This window comes from Canis lupus, chromosome 7, assembly GCF_048164855.1.
Source record: "Canis lupus baileyi chromosome 7, mCanLup2.hap1, whole genome shotgun sequence".
Classification (NCBI taxonomy): Eukaryota; Metazoa; Chordata; class Mammalia; order Carnivora; family Canidae; genus Canis; species Canis lupus.
The window spans coordinates 77,001,155-77,013,301 of record NC_132844.1 but is presented as its reverse complement, the minus strand read 5'-3'; positions in this window follow the sequence as shown (position 1 = coordinate 77,013,301).

Sequence of the window (12,147 nt, the reverse complement as noted above, 5' to 3'; positions counted from 1 at the left end):
CTCAGAATACTGCTACCTTCTCACTGCCATAGGAATGCAGCTAGTTGACAGCTGGCTTCAAGACATGCTTCCCTGTGAGAGCTGAGGACAGGGCAGAACCCTCCCGCATGCTGCCTGACTGTAGGAGTAGCTGCTAACATCCTTATGTTAGTGGCTGGGAGAGGATGCGGGAAAAGCATGTGTGAGCACTGGGCCTGAACTCCCGTGTATCTGAGTTGAATACAGCGATTTCCAACGGCTTTCCTCAACCAGAGTGTAGCTAGGTTCCAAATCCCATGTACGAGCGGGTAGCAGACATCTGCCTCCCATGCATACACACTTCTGAGAGTTGAGCTTATGGCCTGTACCTCCACAGCCAGCCTGCTGGTACCCTTGGTTTCTAAAAGGCGTAGGCTCGCTGTTTGACGGAAGTGCTGGGAGAGGTAATTAGAATCACCCGGCACACAAGACTAGTGCCTCGAAGCTCAGTTCAGGGATTTCCTAGTAATTCCTGTGGTAGAGTGGTGCTACATACTAATTTCCATACGTGAGAGGGTAGCTGAACGTCTTGTCCAAAACCATCTTACTTCTGAGAGTTGAGCTCAGCCTCAGTCCCTCACAGTTCCACACTGCCTGCAGAGTGAGTTTCGCAGGTCTTCAGCAGAGACGTTTGCCAGAGGCTTCTGAGACGCAGGGTAACAATGCAGACCTGGAGGGTATCCCCAGGTGCAGTCGACTGATAATCTTGGAATCTCCTGACTCAGAATACTGCTACCTTCTCACTGCCATAGGAATGCAGCTAGTTGACAGCTGGCTAGAGACATGCTTCCCTGTGAGAGCTGAGGACAGGGCAGAACCCTCCCGCATGCTGCCTGACTGTAGGAGTAGCTGCTAACATCCTTATGTTAGTGGCTGGGAGAGGTTGCGGGAAAAGCATGTGTGAGCACTGGGCCTGAACTCCCGTGTATCTGAGTTGAATACAGCGATTTCCAACGGCTTTCCTCAACCAGAGTGTAGCTAGGTTCCAAATCCCATGTACGAGCGGGTAGCAGACATCTGCCTCCCATGCATACACACTTCTGAGAGTTGAGCTTATGGCCTGTACCTCCACATCCAGCCTGCTGGTACCCTTGGCTTCTAAAAGGCCTAGGCTCGCTGTTTGACGGAAGTGCTGGGAGAGGTAATTGGAATCTCCCGGCACACAAGACGAGTGCCTCCAAGCTCAATTCACGATTTCCCAGTAATTCTTGTGGTAGACAGGTGCTACATACAAAGTTCCATATGTGAGAAGGTAGCTGAACGCCTTCTCCAAAAGCATATTACTTCTGAGATTTGAGCACACCCTCAGTCCCTCACACTTCCACACTGCCTGCAGAGTGAGTTTCACACGTCTTCACCAGAGACGATTGCCAGAGGCTTCTGAGTACAAGTTAAAAATGCAGACCTGGAGGGTATCTCCAGGTGCAGTAGAGTGGTAATCTTGGAACCTCCTGACTCAGAGTACTGCTACCTTCTCACTGCCATAGGAATGCAGCTAGTTGACAGCTGGCTTCAAGACATGCTTCCCTGTGAGAGCTGAGGACAGGGCAGAACCCTCCCGCATCCTGCCTGACTGTAGGAGTAGCTGCTAACATCCTTATGTTAGTGGCTGGGAGAGGTTGCGGGAAAAGCATGTGTGAGCACTGGGCCTGAACTCCCGTGTATCTGAGTTGAATACAGCGATTTCCAATGGCCTTCTTCAATCACAGTGTAGCTAGGTTCCAACTCCCATGTCCGAGTGGATAGCAGACATCTGCCTCCCATGCATACACACTTCTGAGAGTTGAGCTTATGGCCTGTACCTCCACAGCCAGCCTGCTGGTACCCTTGGCTTCTAAAAGGCCTAGGCTCGCTGTTTGACGGAAGTGCTGGGAGAGGTAATTGGAATCACCCGGCACACAAGACTAGTGCCTCCAAGCTCAGTTCAGGGATTTCCTAGTAATTCCTGTGGTAGAGTGGTGCTACATACTAAGTTCCATACGTGAGAGGGTAGCTGAACGCCTTGTCCAAAACCATCTTACTTCTGAGAGTTGAGCTCAGCCTCAGTCCCTCACAGTTCCACAGTGCCTGCAGAGTGAGTTTCGCAGGTCTTCAGCAGAGACGTTTGCCAGAGGTTTCTGAGACGCAGGGTAACAATGCAGACCTGGAGGGTATCCCCAGGTGCAGTCGACTGGTAATCTTGGAACCTCCTGACTCAGAATACTGCTACCTTCTCACTGCCATAGGAATGCAGCTAGTTGACAGCTGGCTTCAAGACATGCTTCCCTGTGAGAGCTGAGGACAGGGCAGAACCTCCCGCATGCTGCCTGACTGTAGGAGTAGCTGCTAACATCCTTATGTTAGTGGCTGGGAGAGGTTGCGGGAAAAGCATGTGTGAGCACTGGGCCTGAACTCCCGTGTATCTGAGTTGAATACAGCGATTTCCAACGGCTTTCCTCAACCAGAGTGTAGCTAGGTTCCAAATCCCATGTACGAGCGGGTAGCAGACATCTGCCTCCCATGCATACACACTTCTGAGAGTTGAGCTTATGGCCTGTACTTCCACATCCAGCCTGCTGGTACCCTTGGCTTCTAAAAGGCCTAGGCTCGCTGTTTGACGGAAGTGCTGGGAGAGGTAATTGGAATCACCCGGCACACAAGACTAGTGCCTCCAAGCTCAGTTCAGGGATTTCCTAGTAATTCCTGTGGTAGAGTGGTGCTACATACTAATTTCCATACGTGAGAGGGTAGCTGAACGCCTTGTCCAAAATCATCTTACTTCTGAGAGTTGAGCTCAGCCTCAGTCCCTCACAGTTCCACACTGCCTACAGAGTGAGTTTCGCTGGTCTTCAGCAGAGACGTTTGCCAGAGGCTTCTGAGACGCAGGGTAACAATGCAGACCTGGAGGGTATCCCCAGGTGCAGTCGACTGGTAATCTTGGAATCTCCTGACTCAGAATACTGCTACCTTCTCACTGCCATTGGAATGCAGCTAGTTGACAGCTGGCTTCAAGACATGCTTCCCTGTGAGAGCTGAGGACAGGGCAGAACCCTCCCGCATGCTGCCTGACTGTAGGAGTAGCTGCTAACATCCTTACGTTAGTGGCTGGGAGAGGTTGCGGGAAAAGCATGTGTGAGCACTGGGCCTGAACTCCCGTGTATCTGAGTTGAATACAGCGATTTCCAACGGCTTTCCTCAACCAGAGTGTAGCTAGGTTCCAAATCCCATGTACGAGCGGGTAGCAGACATCTGCCTCCCATGCATACACACTTCTGAGAGTTGAGCTTATGGCCTGTACCTCCACATCCAGCGTGCTGGTACCCTTGGCTTAAAAGGCCTAGGGTCGCTGTTTGACGGAAGTGCTGGGAGAGGTAATTGGAATCTCCCGGCACACAAGACGAGTGCCTCCAAGCTCAATTCACGATTTCCCAGTAATTCTTGTGGTAGACAGGTGCTACATACTAAGTTCCATATGTGAGAAGGTAGCTGAACGCATTGTCCAAAAGCATCTTACTTCTGAGATTTGAGCACACCCTCAGTCCCTCACACTTCCACACTGCCTGCAGAGTGAGTTTCACACGTCTTCACCAGAGACGATTGCCAGAGGCTTCTGAGTACAAGTTAACAATGCAGACCTGGAGGGTATCTCCAGGTGCAGTAGAGTGGTAATCTTGGAACCTCCTGACTCAGAATACTGCTACCTTCTCACTGCCATAGGAATGCAGCTAGTTGACAGCTGGCTTCAAGACATGCTTCCCTGTGAGAGCTGAGGACAGGGCAGAACCCTCCCGCATCCTGCCTGACTGTAGGAGTAGCTGCTAACATCCTAATGTTAGTGGCTGGGAGAGGCTGCGGGAAAAGCATGTGTGAGCACTGGGCCTGAACTCCCGTGTATCTGAGTTGAATACAGCGATTTCCAACGGCTTTCCTCAACCAGAGTGTAGCTAGGTTCCAAATCCCATGTACGAGCGGGTAGCAGACATCTGCCTCCCATGCATACACACTTCTGAGAGTTGAGCTTATGGCCTGTACCTCCACATCCAGCCTGCTGGTACCCTTGGCTTCTAAAAGGCCTAGGCTCGCTGTTTGACGGAAGTGTTGGGAGAGGTAATTGGAATCACCCGGCACACAAGACTAGTGCCTCCAAGCTCAGTTCAGGGATTTCCTAGTAATTCCTGTGGTAGAGTGGTGCTACATACTAAGTTCCATATGTGAGAAGGTAGCTGAACGCCTTGTCCAAAAGCATCTTACTTCTGAGATTTGAGCACACCATCAGTGCCTCACACTTCCACACTGCCTGCAGAGTGAGTTTCACACGTCTTCACCAGAGACGATTGCCAGAGTCTTCTGAGTACAAGTTAACAATGCAGACCTGGAGGGTATCTCCAGGTGCAGTAGAGTGGTAATCTTGGAACCTCCTGACTCAGAGTACTGCTACCTTCTCACTGCCATAGGAATGCAGCTAGTTGACAGCTGGGTTCAAGACATGCTTCCCTGTGAGAGCTGAGGACAGGGCAGAACCCTCCCGCATCCTGCCTGACTGTAGGAGTAGCTGCTAACATCCTTATGTTAGTGGCTGGGAGAGGTTGCGGGAAAAGCATGTGTGAGCACTGGGCCTGAACTCCCGTGTATCTGAGTTGAATACAGCGATTTCCAATGGCCTTCTTCAATCACAGTGTAGCTAGGTTCCAACTCCCATGTCCGAGTGGGTAGCAGACATCTGCCTCCCATGCATACACACTTCTGAGAGTTGAGCTTATGGCCTGTACCTCCAGATCTAGCCTGCTGGTACCCTTGGCTTCTAAAAGGCCTAGGCTCGCTTTTTGACGGAAGTGCTGGGAGAGGTAATTGGAATCACCGGGCACACAAGACTAGTGCCTCCAAGCTCAGTTCAGCGATTTCCTAGTAATTCCTGTGGTAGACTGGTGCTACATACTAAGTTCCATACGTGAGAGGGTAGCTGAACGCCTTGTCCAAAACCATCTTACTTCTGAGAGTTGAGCTCAGCCTCAGTCCCTCACAGTTCCACACTGCCTGCAGAGTGAGTTTCGCAGGTCTTCAGCAGAGACGTTTGCCAGAGTCTTCTGAAACGAAGGGTAACAATGCAGACCTGGAGGGTATCCCCAGGTGCAGTCGACTGGTAATCTTGGAACCTCCTGACTCAGAATACTGCTACCTTCTCACTGCCATAGGAATGCAGCTAGTTGACAGCTGGCTTCAAGACATGCTTCCCTGTGAGACCTGAGGACAGGGCAGAACCCTCCCGCATGCTGCCTGACTGTAGGAGTAGCTGCTAACATCCTAATATTAGTGGCTGGGAGAGGCTGCGGGAAAAGCATGTGTGAGCACTGGGCCTGAACTCCCGTGTATCTGAGTTGAATACAGCGATTTCCAACGGCTTTCCTCAACCAGAGTGTAGCTAGGTTCCAAATCCCATGTACGAGCGGGTAGCAGACATCTGCCTCCCATGCATACACACTTCTGAGAGTTGAGCTTATGGCCTGTACCTCCACATCCAGCGTGCTGGTACCCTTGGCTTAAAAGGCCTAGGGTCGCTGTTTGACGGAAGTGCTGGGAGAGGTAATTGGAATCTCCCGGCACACAAGACGAGTGCCTCCAAGCTCAATTCACGATTTCCCAGTAATTCTTGTGGTAGACAGGTGCTACATACTAAGTTCCATATGTGAGAAGGTAGCTGAACGCATTGTCCAAAAGCATCTTACTTCTGAGATTTGAGCACACCCTCAGTCCCTCACACTTCCACACTGCCTGCAGAGTGAGTTTCACACGTCTTCACCAGAGACGATTGCCAGAGGCTTCTGAGTACAAGTTAACAATGCAGACCTGGAGGGTATCTCCAGGTGCAGTAGAGTGGTAATCTTGGAACCTCCTGACTCAGAATACTGCTACCTTCTCACTGCCATAGGAATGCAGCTAGTTGACAGCTGGCTTCAAGACATGCTTCCCTGTGAGAGCTGAGGACAGGGCAGAACCCTCCCGCATCCTGCCTGACTGTAGGAGTAGCTGCTAACATCCTAATGTTAGTGGCTGGGAGAGGCTGCGGGAAAAGCATGTGTGAGCACTGGGCCTGAACTCCCGTGTATCTGAGTTGAATACAGCGATTTCCAACGGCTTTCCTCAACCAGAGTGTAGCTAGGTTCCAAATCCCATGTACGAGCGGGTAGCAGACATCTGCCTCCCATGCATACACACTTCTGAGAGTTGAGCTTATGGCCTGTACCTCCACATCCAGCCTGCTGGTACCCTTGGCTTCTAAAAGGCCTAGGCTCGCTGTTTGACGGAAGTGTTGGGAGAGGTAATTGGAATCACCCGGCACACAAGACTAGTGCCTCCAAGCTCAGTTCAGGGATTTCCTAGTAATTCCTGTGGTAGAGTGGTGCTACATACTAAGTTCCATATGTGAGAAGGTAGCTGAACGCCTTGTCCAAAAGCATCTTACTTCTGAGATTTGAGCACACCATCAGTGCCTCACACTTCCACACTGCCTGCAGAGTGAGTTTCACACGTCTTCACCAGAGACGATTGCCAGAGTCTTCTGAGTACAAGTTAACAATGCAGACCTGGAGGGTATCTCCAGGTGCAGTAGAGTGGTAATCTTGGAACCTCCTGACTCAGAGTACTGCTACCTTCTCACTGCCATAGGAATGCAGCTAGTTGACAGCTGGGTTCAAGACATGCTTCCCTGTGAGAGCTGAGGACAGGGCAGAACCCTCCCGCATCCTGCCTGACTGTAGGAGTAGCTGCTAACATCCTTATGTTAGTGGCTGGGAGAGGTTGCGGGAAAAGCATGTGTGAGCACTGGGCCTGAACTCCCGTGTATCTGAGTTGAATACAGCGATTTCCAATGGCCTTCTTCAATCACAGTGTAGCTAGGTTCCAACTCCCATGTCCGAGTGGGTAGCAGACATCTGCCTCCCATGCATACACACTTCTGAGAGTTGAGCTTATGGCCTGTACCTCCAGATCTAGCCTGCTGGTACCCTTGGCTTCTAAAAGGCCTAGGCTCGCTTTTTGACGGAAGTGCTGGGAGAGGTAATTGGAATCACCGGGCACACAAGACTAGTGCCTCCAAGCTCAGTTCAGCGATTTCCTAGTAATTCCTGTGGTAGACTGGTGCTACATACTAAGTTCCATACGTGAGAGGGTAGCTGAACGCCTTGTCCAAAACCATCTTACTTCTGAGAGTTGAGCTCAGCCTCAGTCCCTCACAGTTCCACACTGCCTGCAGAGTGAGTTTCGCAGGTCTTCAGCAGAGACGTTTGCCAGAGTCTTCTGAAACGAAGGGTAACAATGCAGACCTGGAGGGTATCCCCAGGTGCAGTCGACTGGTAATCTTGGAACCTCCTGACTCAGAATACTGCTACCTTCTCACTGCCATAGGAATGCAGCTAGTTGACAGCTGGCTTCAAGACATGCTTCCCTGTGAGACCTGAGGACAGGGCAGAACCCTCCCGCATGCTGCCTGACTGTAGGAGTAGCTGCTAACATCCTAATATTAGTGGCTGGGAGAGGCTGCGGGAAAAGCATGTGTGAGCACTGGGCCTGAACTCCCGTGTATCTGAGTTGAATACAGCGATTTCCAACGGCTTTCCTCAACCAGAGTGTAGCTAGGTTCCAAATCCCATGTACGAGCGGGTAGCAGACATCTGCCTCCCATGCATACACACTTCTGAGAGTTGAGCTTATGGCCTGTACCTCCACAGCCAGCCTGCTGGTACCCTTGGCTTCTAAAAGGCCTAGGCTCGCTGTTTGACGGAAGTGCTGGGAGAGGTAATTGGAATCACCCGGCACACAAGACTAGTGCCTCCAAGCTCAGTTCAGGGATTTCCTAGTAATTCCTGTGGTAGAGTGGTGCTACATACTAAGTTCCATACCTGAGAGGGTAGCTGAACGCCTTGTCCAAAACCATCTTACTTCTGAGAGTTGAGCTCAGCCTCAGTCCCTCACAGTTCCACACTGCCTGCAGAGTGAGTTTCGCAGGTCTTCAGCAGAGACGTTTGCCAGAGGCTTCTGAGACGCAGGGTAACAATGCAGACCTGGAGGGTATCCCCAGGTGCAGTCGACTGGTAATCTTGGAACCTCCTGACTCAGAATACTGCTACCTTCTCACTGCCATAGGAATGCAGCTAGTTGACAGCTGGCTTCAAGACATGCTTCCCTGTGAGAGCTGAGGACAGGGCAGAACCCTCCCGCATGCTGCCTGACTGTAGGAGTAGCTGCTAACCTCCTTATGTTAGTGGCTGGGAGAGGTTGCGGGAAAAGCATGTGTGAGCACTGGGCCTGAACTCCCGTGTATCTGAGTTGAATACAGCGATTTCCAACGGCTTTCCTCAACCAGAGTGTAGCTAGGTTCCAAATCCCATGTACGAGCGGGTAGCACACATCTGCCTCCCATGCATACACACTTCTGAGAGTTGAGCTTATGGCCTGTACCTGCACATCCAGCCTGCTGGTACCCTTGGCTTCTAAAAGGCCTAGGCTCGCTGTTTGACGGAAGTGCTGGGAGAGGTAATTGGAATCTCCCGGCACACAAGACGAGTGCCTCCAAGCTCAATTCACGATTTCCCAGTAATTCTTGTGGTAGACAGGTGCTACATACTAAGTTCCATATGTGAGAAGGTAGCTGAACGCCCTGTCCAAAAGCATCTTACTTCTGAGATTTGAGCACACCCTCAGTCCCTCACACTTCCACACTGCCTGCAGAGTGAGTTTCACACGTCTTCACCAGAGACGATTGCCAGAGGCTTCTGAGTACAAGTTAACAATGCAGACCTGGAGGGTATCTCCATGTGCAGTAGAGTGGTAATCTTGGAACCTCCTGACTCAGAGTACTGCTACCTTCTCACTGCCATAGGAATGCAGCTAGTTGACAGCTGGCTTCAAGACATGCTTCCCTGTGAGAGCTGAGGACAGGGCAGAACCCTCCCGCATCCTGCCTGACTGTAGGAGTAGCTGCTAACATCCTTATGTTAGTGGCTGGGAGAGGTTGCTGGAAAAGCATGTGTGAGCACTGGGCCTGAACTCCCGTGTATCTGAGTTGAATACAGCGATTTCCAATGGCCTTCTTCAATCACAGTGTAGCTAGGTTCCAACTCCCATGTCCGAATGGGTAGGAGACATCTGCCTCCCATGCATACACACTTCTGAGAGTTGAGCTTATGGCCTGTACCTCCACAGCCAGCCTGCTGGTACCCTTGGCTTCTAAAAGGCCTAGGCTCGCTGTTTGACGGAAGTGCTGGGAGAGGTAATTGGAATCACCCGGCACACAAGACTAGTGCCTCCAAGCTCAGTTCAGCGATTTCCTAGTAATTCCTGTGGTAGACTGGTGCTACATACTAAGTTCCATACATGAGAGGGTAGCTGAACGCCTTGTCCAAAACCATCTTACTTCTGAGAGTTGAGCTCAGCCTCAGTCCCTCACAGTTCCACACTGCCTGCAGAGTGAGTTTCGCAGGTCTTCAGCAGAGACGTTTGCCAGAGGCTTCTGAGACGCAGGGTAACAATGCAGACCTGGAGGGTATCCCCAGGTGCAGTCGACTGGTAATCTTGGAAAATCCTGACTCAGAATACTGCTACCTTCTCACTGCCATAGGAATGCAGCTAGTTGACAGCTGGCTTCAAGACATGCTTCCCTGTGAGACCTGAGGACAGGGCAGAACCCTCCCGCATGCTGCCTGACTGTAGGAGTAGCTGCTAACATCCTTATGTTAGTGGCTGGGAGAGGTTGCGGGAAAAGCATGTGTGAGCACTGGGCCTGAACTCCCGTGTATCTGAGTTGAACAGCGATTTCCAACGGCTTTCCTCAACCAGAGTGTAGCTAGGTTCCAAATCCCATGTACGAGCAGGTAGCAGACATCTGCCTCCCATGCATACACACTTCTGAGAGTTGAGCTTATGGCCTGTACCTCCACATCCAGCCTGCTGGTACCCTTGGCTTCTAAAAGGCCTAGGCTCGCTGTTTGACGGAAGTGCTGGGAGAGGTAATTGGAATCTCCCGGCACACAAGACGAGTGCCTCCAAGCTCAATTCACGATTTCCCAGTAATTCTTGTGGTAGACAGGTGCTACATACTAAGTTCCATATGTGAGAAGGTAGCTGAACGCCTTGTCCAAAGCATCTTACTTCTGAGATTTGAGCACACCCTCAGTCCCTCACACTTCCACACTGCCTGCAGAGTGAGTTTCGCAGGTCTTCACCAGACACGATTGCCAGAGGCTTCTGAGTACAAGTTAACAATGCAGACCTGGAGGGTATCTCCATGTGCAGTAGAGTGGTAATCTTGGAACCTCCTGACTCAGAGTACTGCTACCTTCTCACTGCCATAGGAATGCAGCTAGTTGACAGCTGGCTTCAAGACATGCTTCCCTGTGAGAGCTGAGGACAGGGCAGAACCCTCCCGCATCCTGCCTGACTGTAGGAGTAGCTGCTAACATCTAATGTTAGTGGCTGGGAGAGGTTACGGGAAAAGCATGTGTGAGCACTGGGCCTGAACTCCCGTGTATCTGAGTTGAATACAGCGATTTCCAATGGCCTTCTTCAATCATAGCTAGGTTCCAAATCCCATGTCCGAGTGGGTAGCAGACATCTGCCTCCCATGCATACACACTTCTGAGAGTTGAGCTTATGGCCTGTACCTCCACATCCAGCCTGCTGGTACCCTTGGCTTCTAAAAGGCCTAGGCTCGCTGTTTGACGGAAGTGCTGGGAGAGGTAATTGGAATCACCCGGCACACAAGACTAGTGCCTCCAAGCTCAGTTCAGCGATTTCCTAGTAATTCCTGTGGTAGACTGGTGCTACATACTAAGTTCCATACGTGAGAGGGTAGCTGAACGCCTTGTCCAAAACCATCTTACTTCTGAGAGTTGAGCTCAGCCTCAGTCCCTCACAGTTCCACACTGCCTGCAGAGTGAGTTTCGCAGGTCTTCAGCAGAGACGTTTGCCAGAGGCTTCTGAGACGCAGGGTAACACTGCAGACCTGGAGGGTATCCCCAGGTGCAGTCGACTGGTAATCTTGGAACCTCCTGACTCAGAATACTGCTACCTTCTCACTGCCATAGGAATGCAGCTAGTTGACAGCTGGCTTCAAGACATGCTTCCCTGTGAGAGCTTAGGACAGGGCAGAACCCTCCCGCATGCTGCCTGACTGTAGGAGTAGCTGCTAACATCCTAATGTTAGTGGCTGGGAGAGGCTGCGGGAAAAGCATGTGTGAGCACTGGGCCTGAACTCCCGTGTATCTGAGTTGAATACAGCGATTTCCAACGGCTTTCCTCAACCAGAGTGTAGCTAGGTTCCAAATCCCATGTACGAGCGGGTAGCAGACATCTGCCTCCCATGCATACACAGTTCTGAGAGTTGAGCTTATGGCCTGTACCTCCACAGCCAGCCTGCTGGTACCCTTGGCTTCTAAAAGGCCTAGGCTCGCTGTTTGACGGAAGTGCTGGGAGAGGTAATTGGAATCTCCGGGCACACAAGACGAGTGCCTCCAAGCTCAATTCACGATTTCCCAGTACTTCTTGTGGTAGACAGGTGCTACATACTAAGTTCCATATGTGAGATGGTAGCTGAACGCCTTGTCTAAAAGCATCTTACTTCTGAGAGTTGAGCTCACCCTCAGTCCCTCACAGTTCCACACTGCCTGCAGAGTGAGTTTCACACGTCTTCACCAGAGACGATTGCCAGAGGCTTCTGAGTACAAGTTAACAATGCAGACCTGGAGGGTATCTCCAGGTGCAGTAGAGTGGTAATCTTGGAACCTCCTGACTCAGAGTACTGCTACCTTCTCACTGCCATAGGAATGCAGCTAGTTGACAGCTGGCTTCAAGACATGCTTCCCTGTGAGAGCTGAGGACAGGGCAGAACCCTCCCGCATCCTGCCTGACTGTAGGAGTAGCTGCTAACATCCTAATGTTAGTGGCTGGGAGAGGTTGCGGGAAAAGCATGTGTGAGCACTGGGCCTGAACTGCCGTGTATCTGAGTTGAATACAGCGATTTCCAATGGCCTTCTTCAATCACAGTGTAGCTAGGTTCCAACTCCCATGTCCGAGTGGGTAGCAGACATCTGCCTCCCATGTATACACACTTCTGAGAGTTGAGCTTATGGCCTGTACCTCCAGATCCAGCCTGCTGGT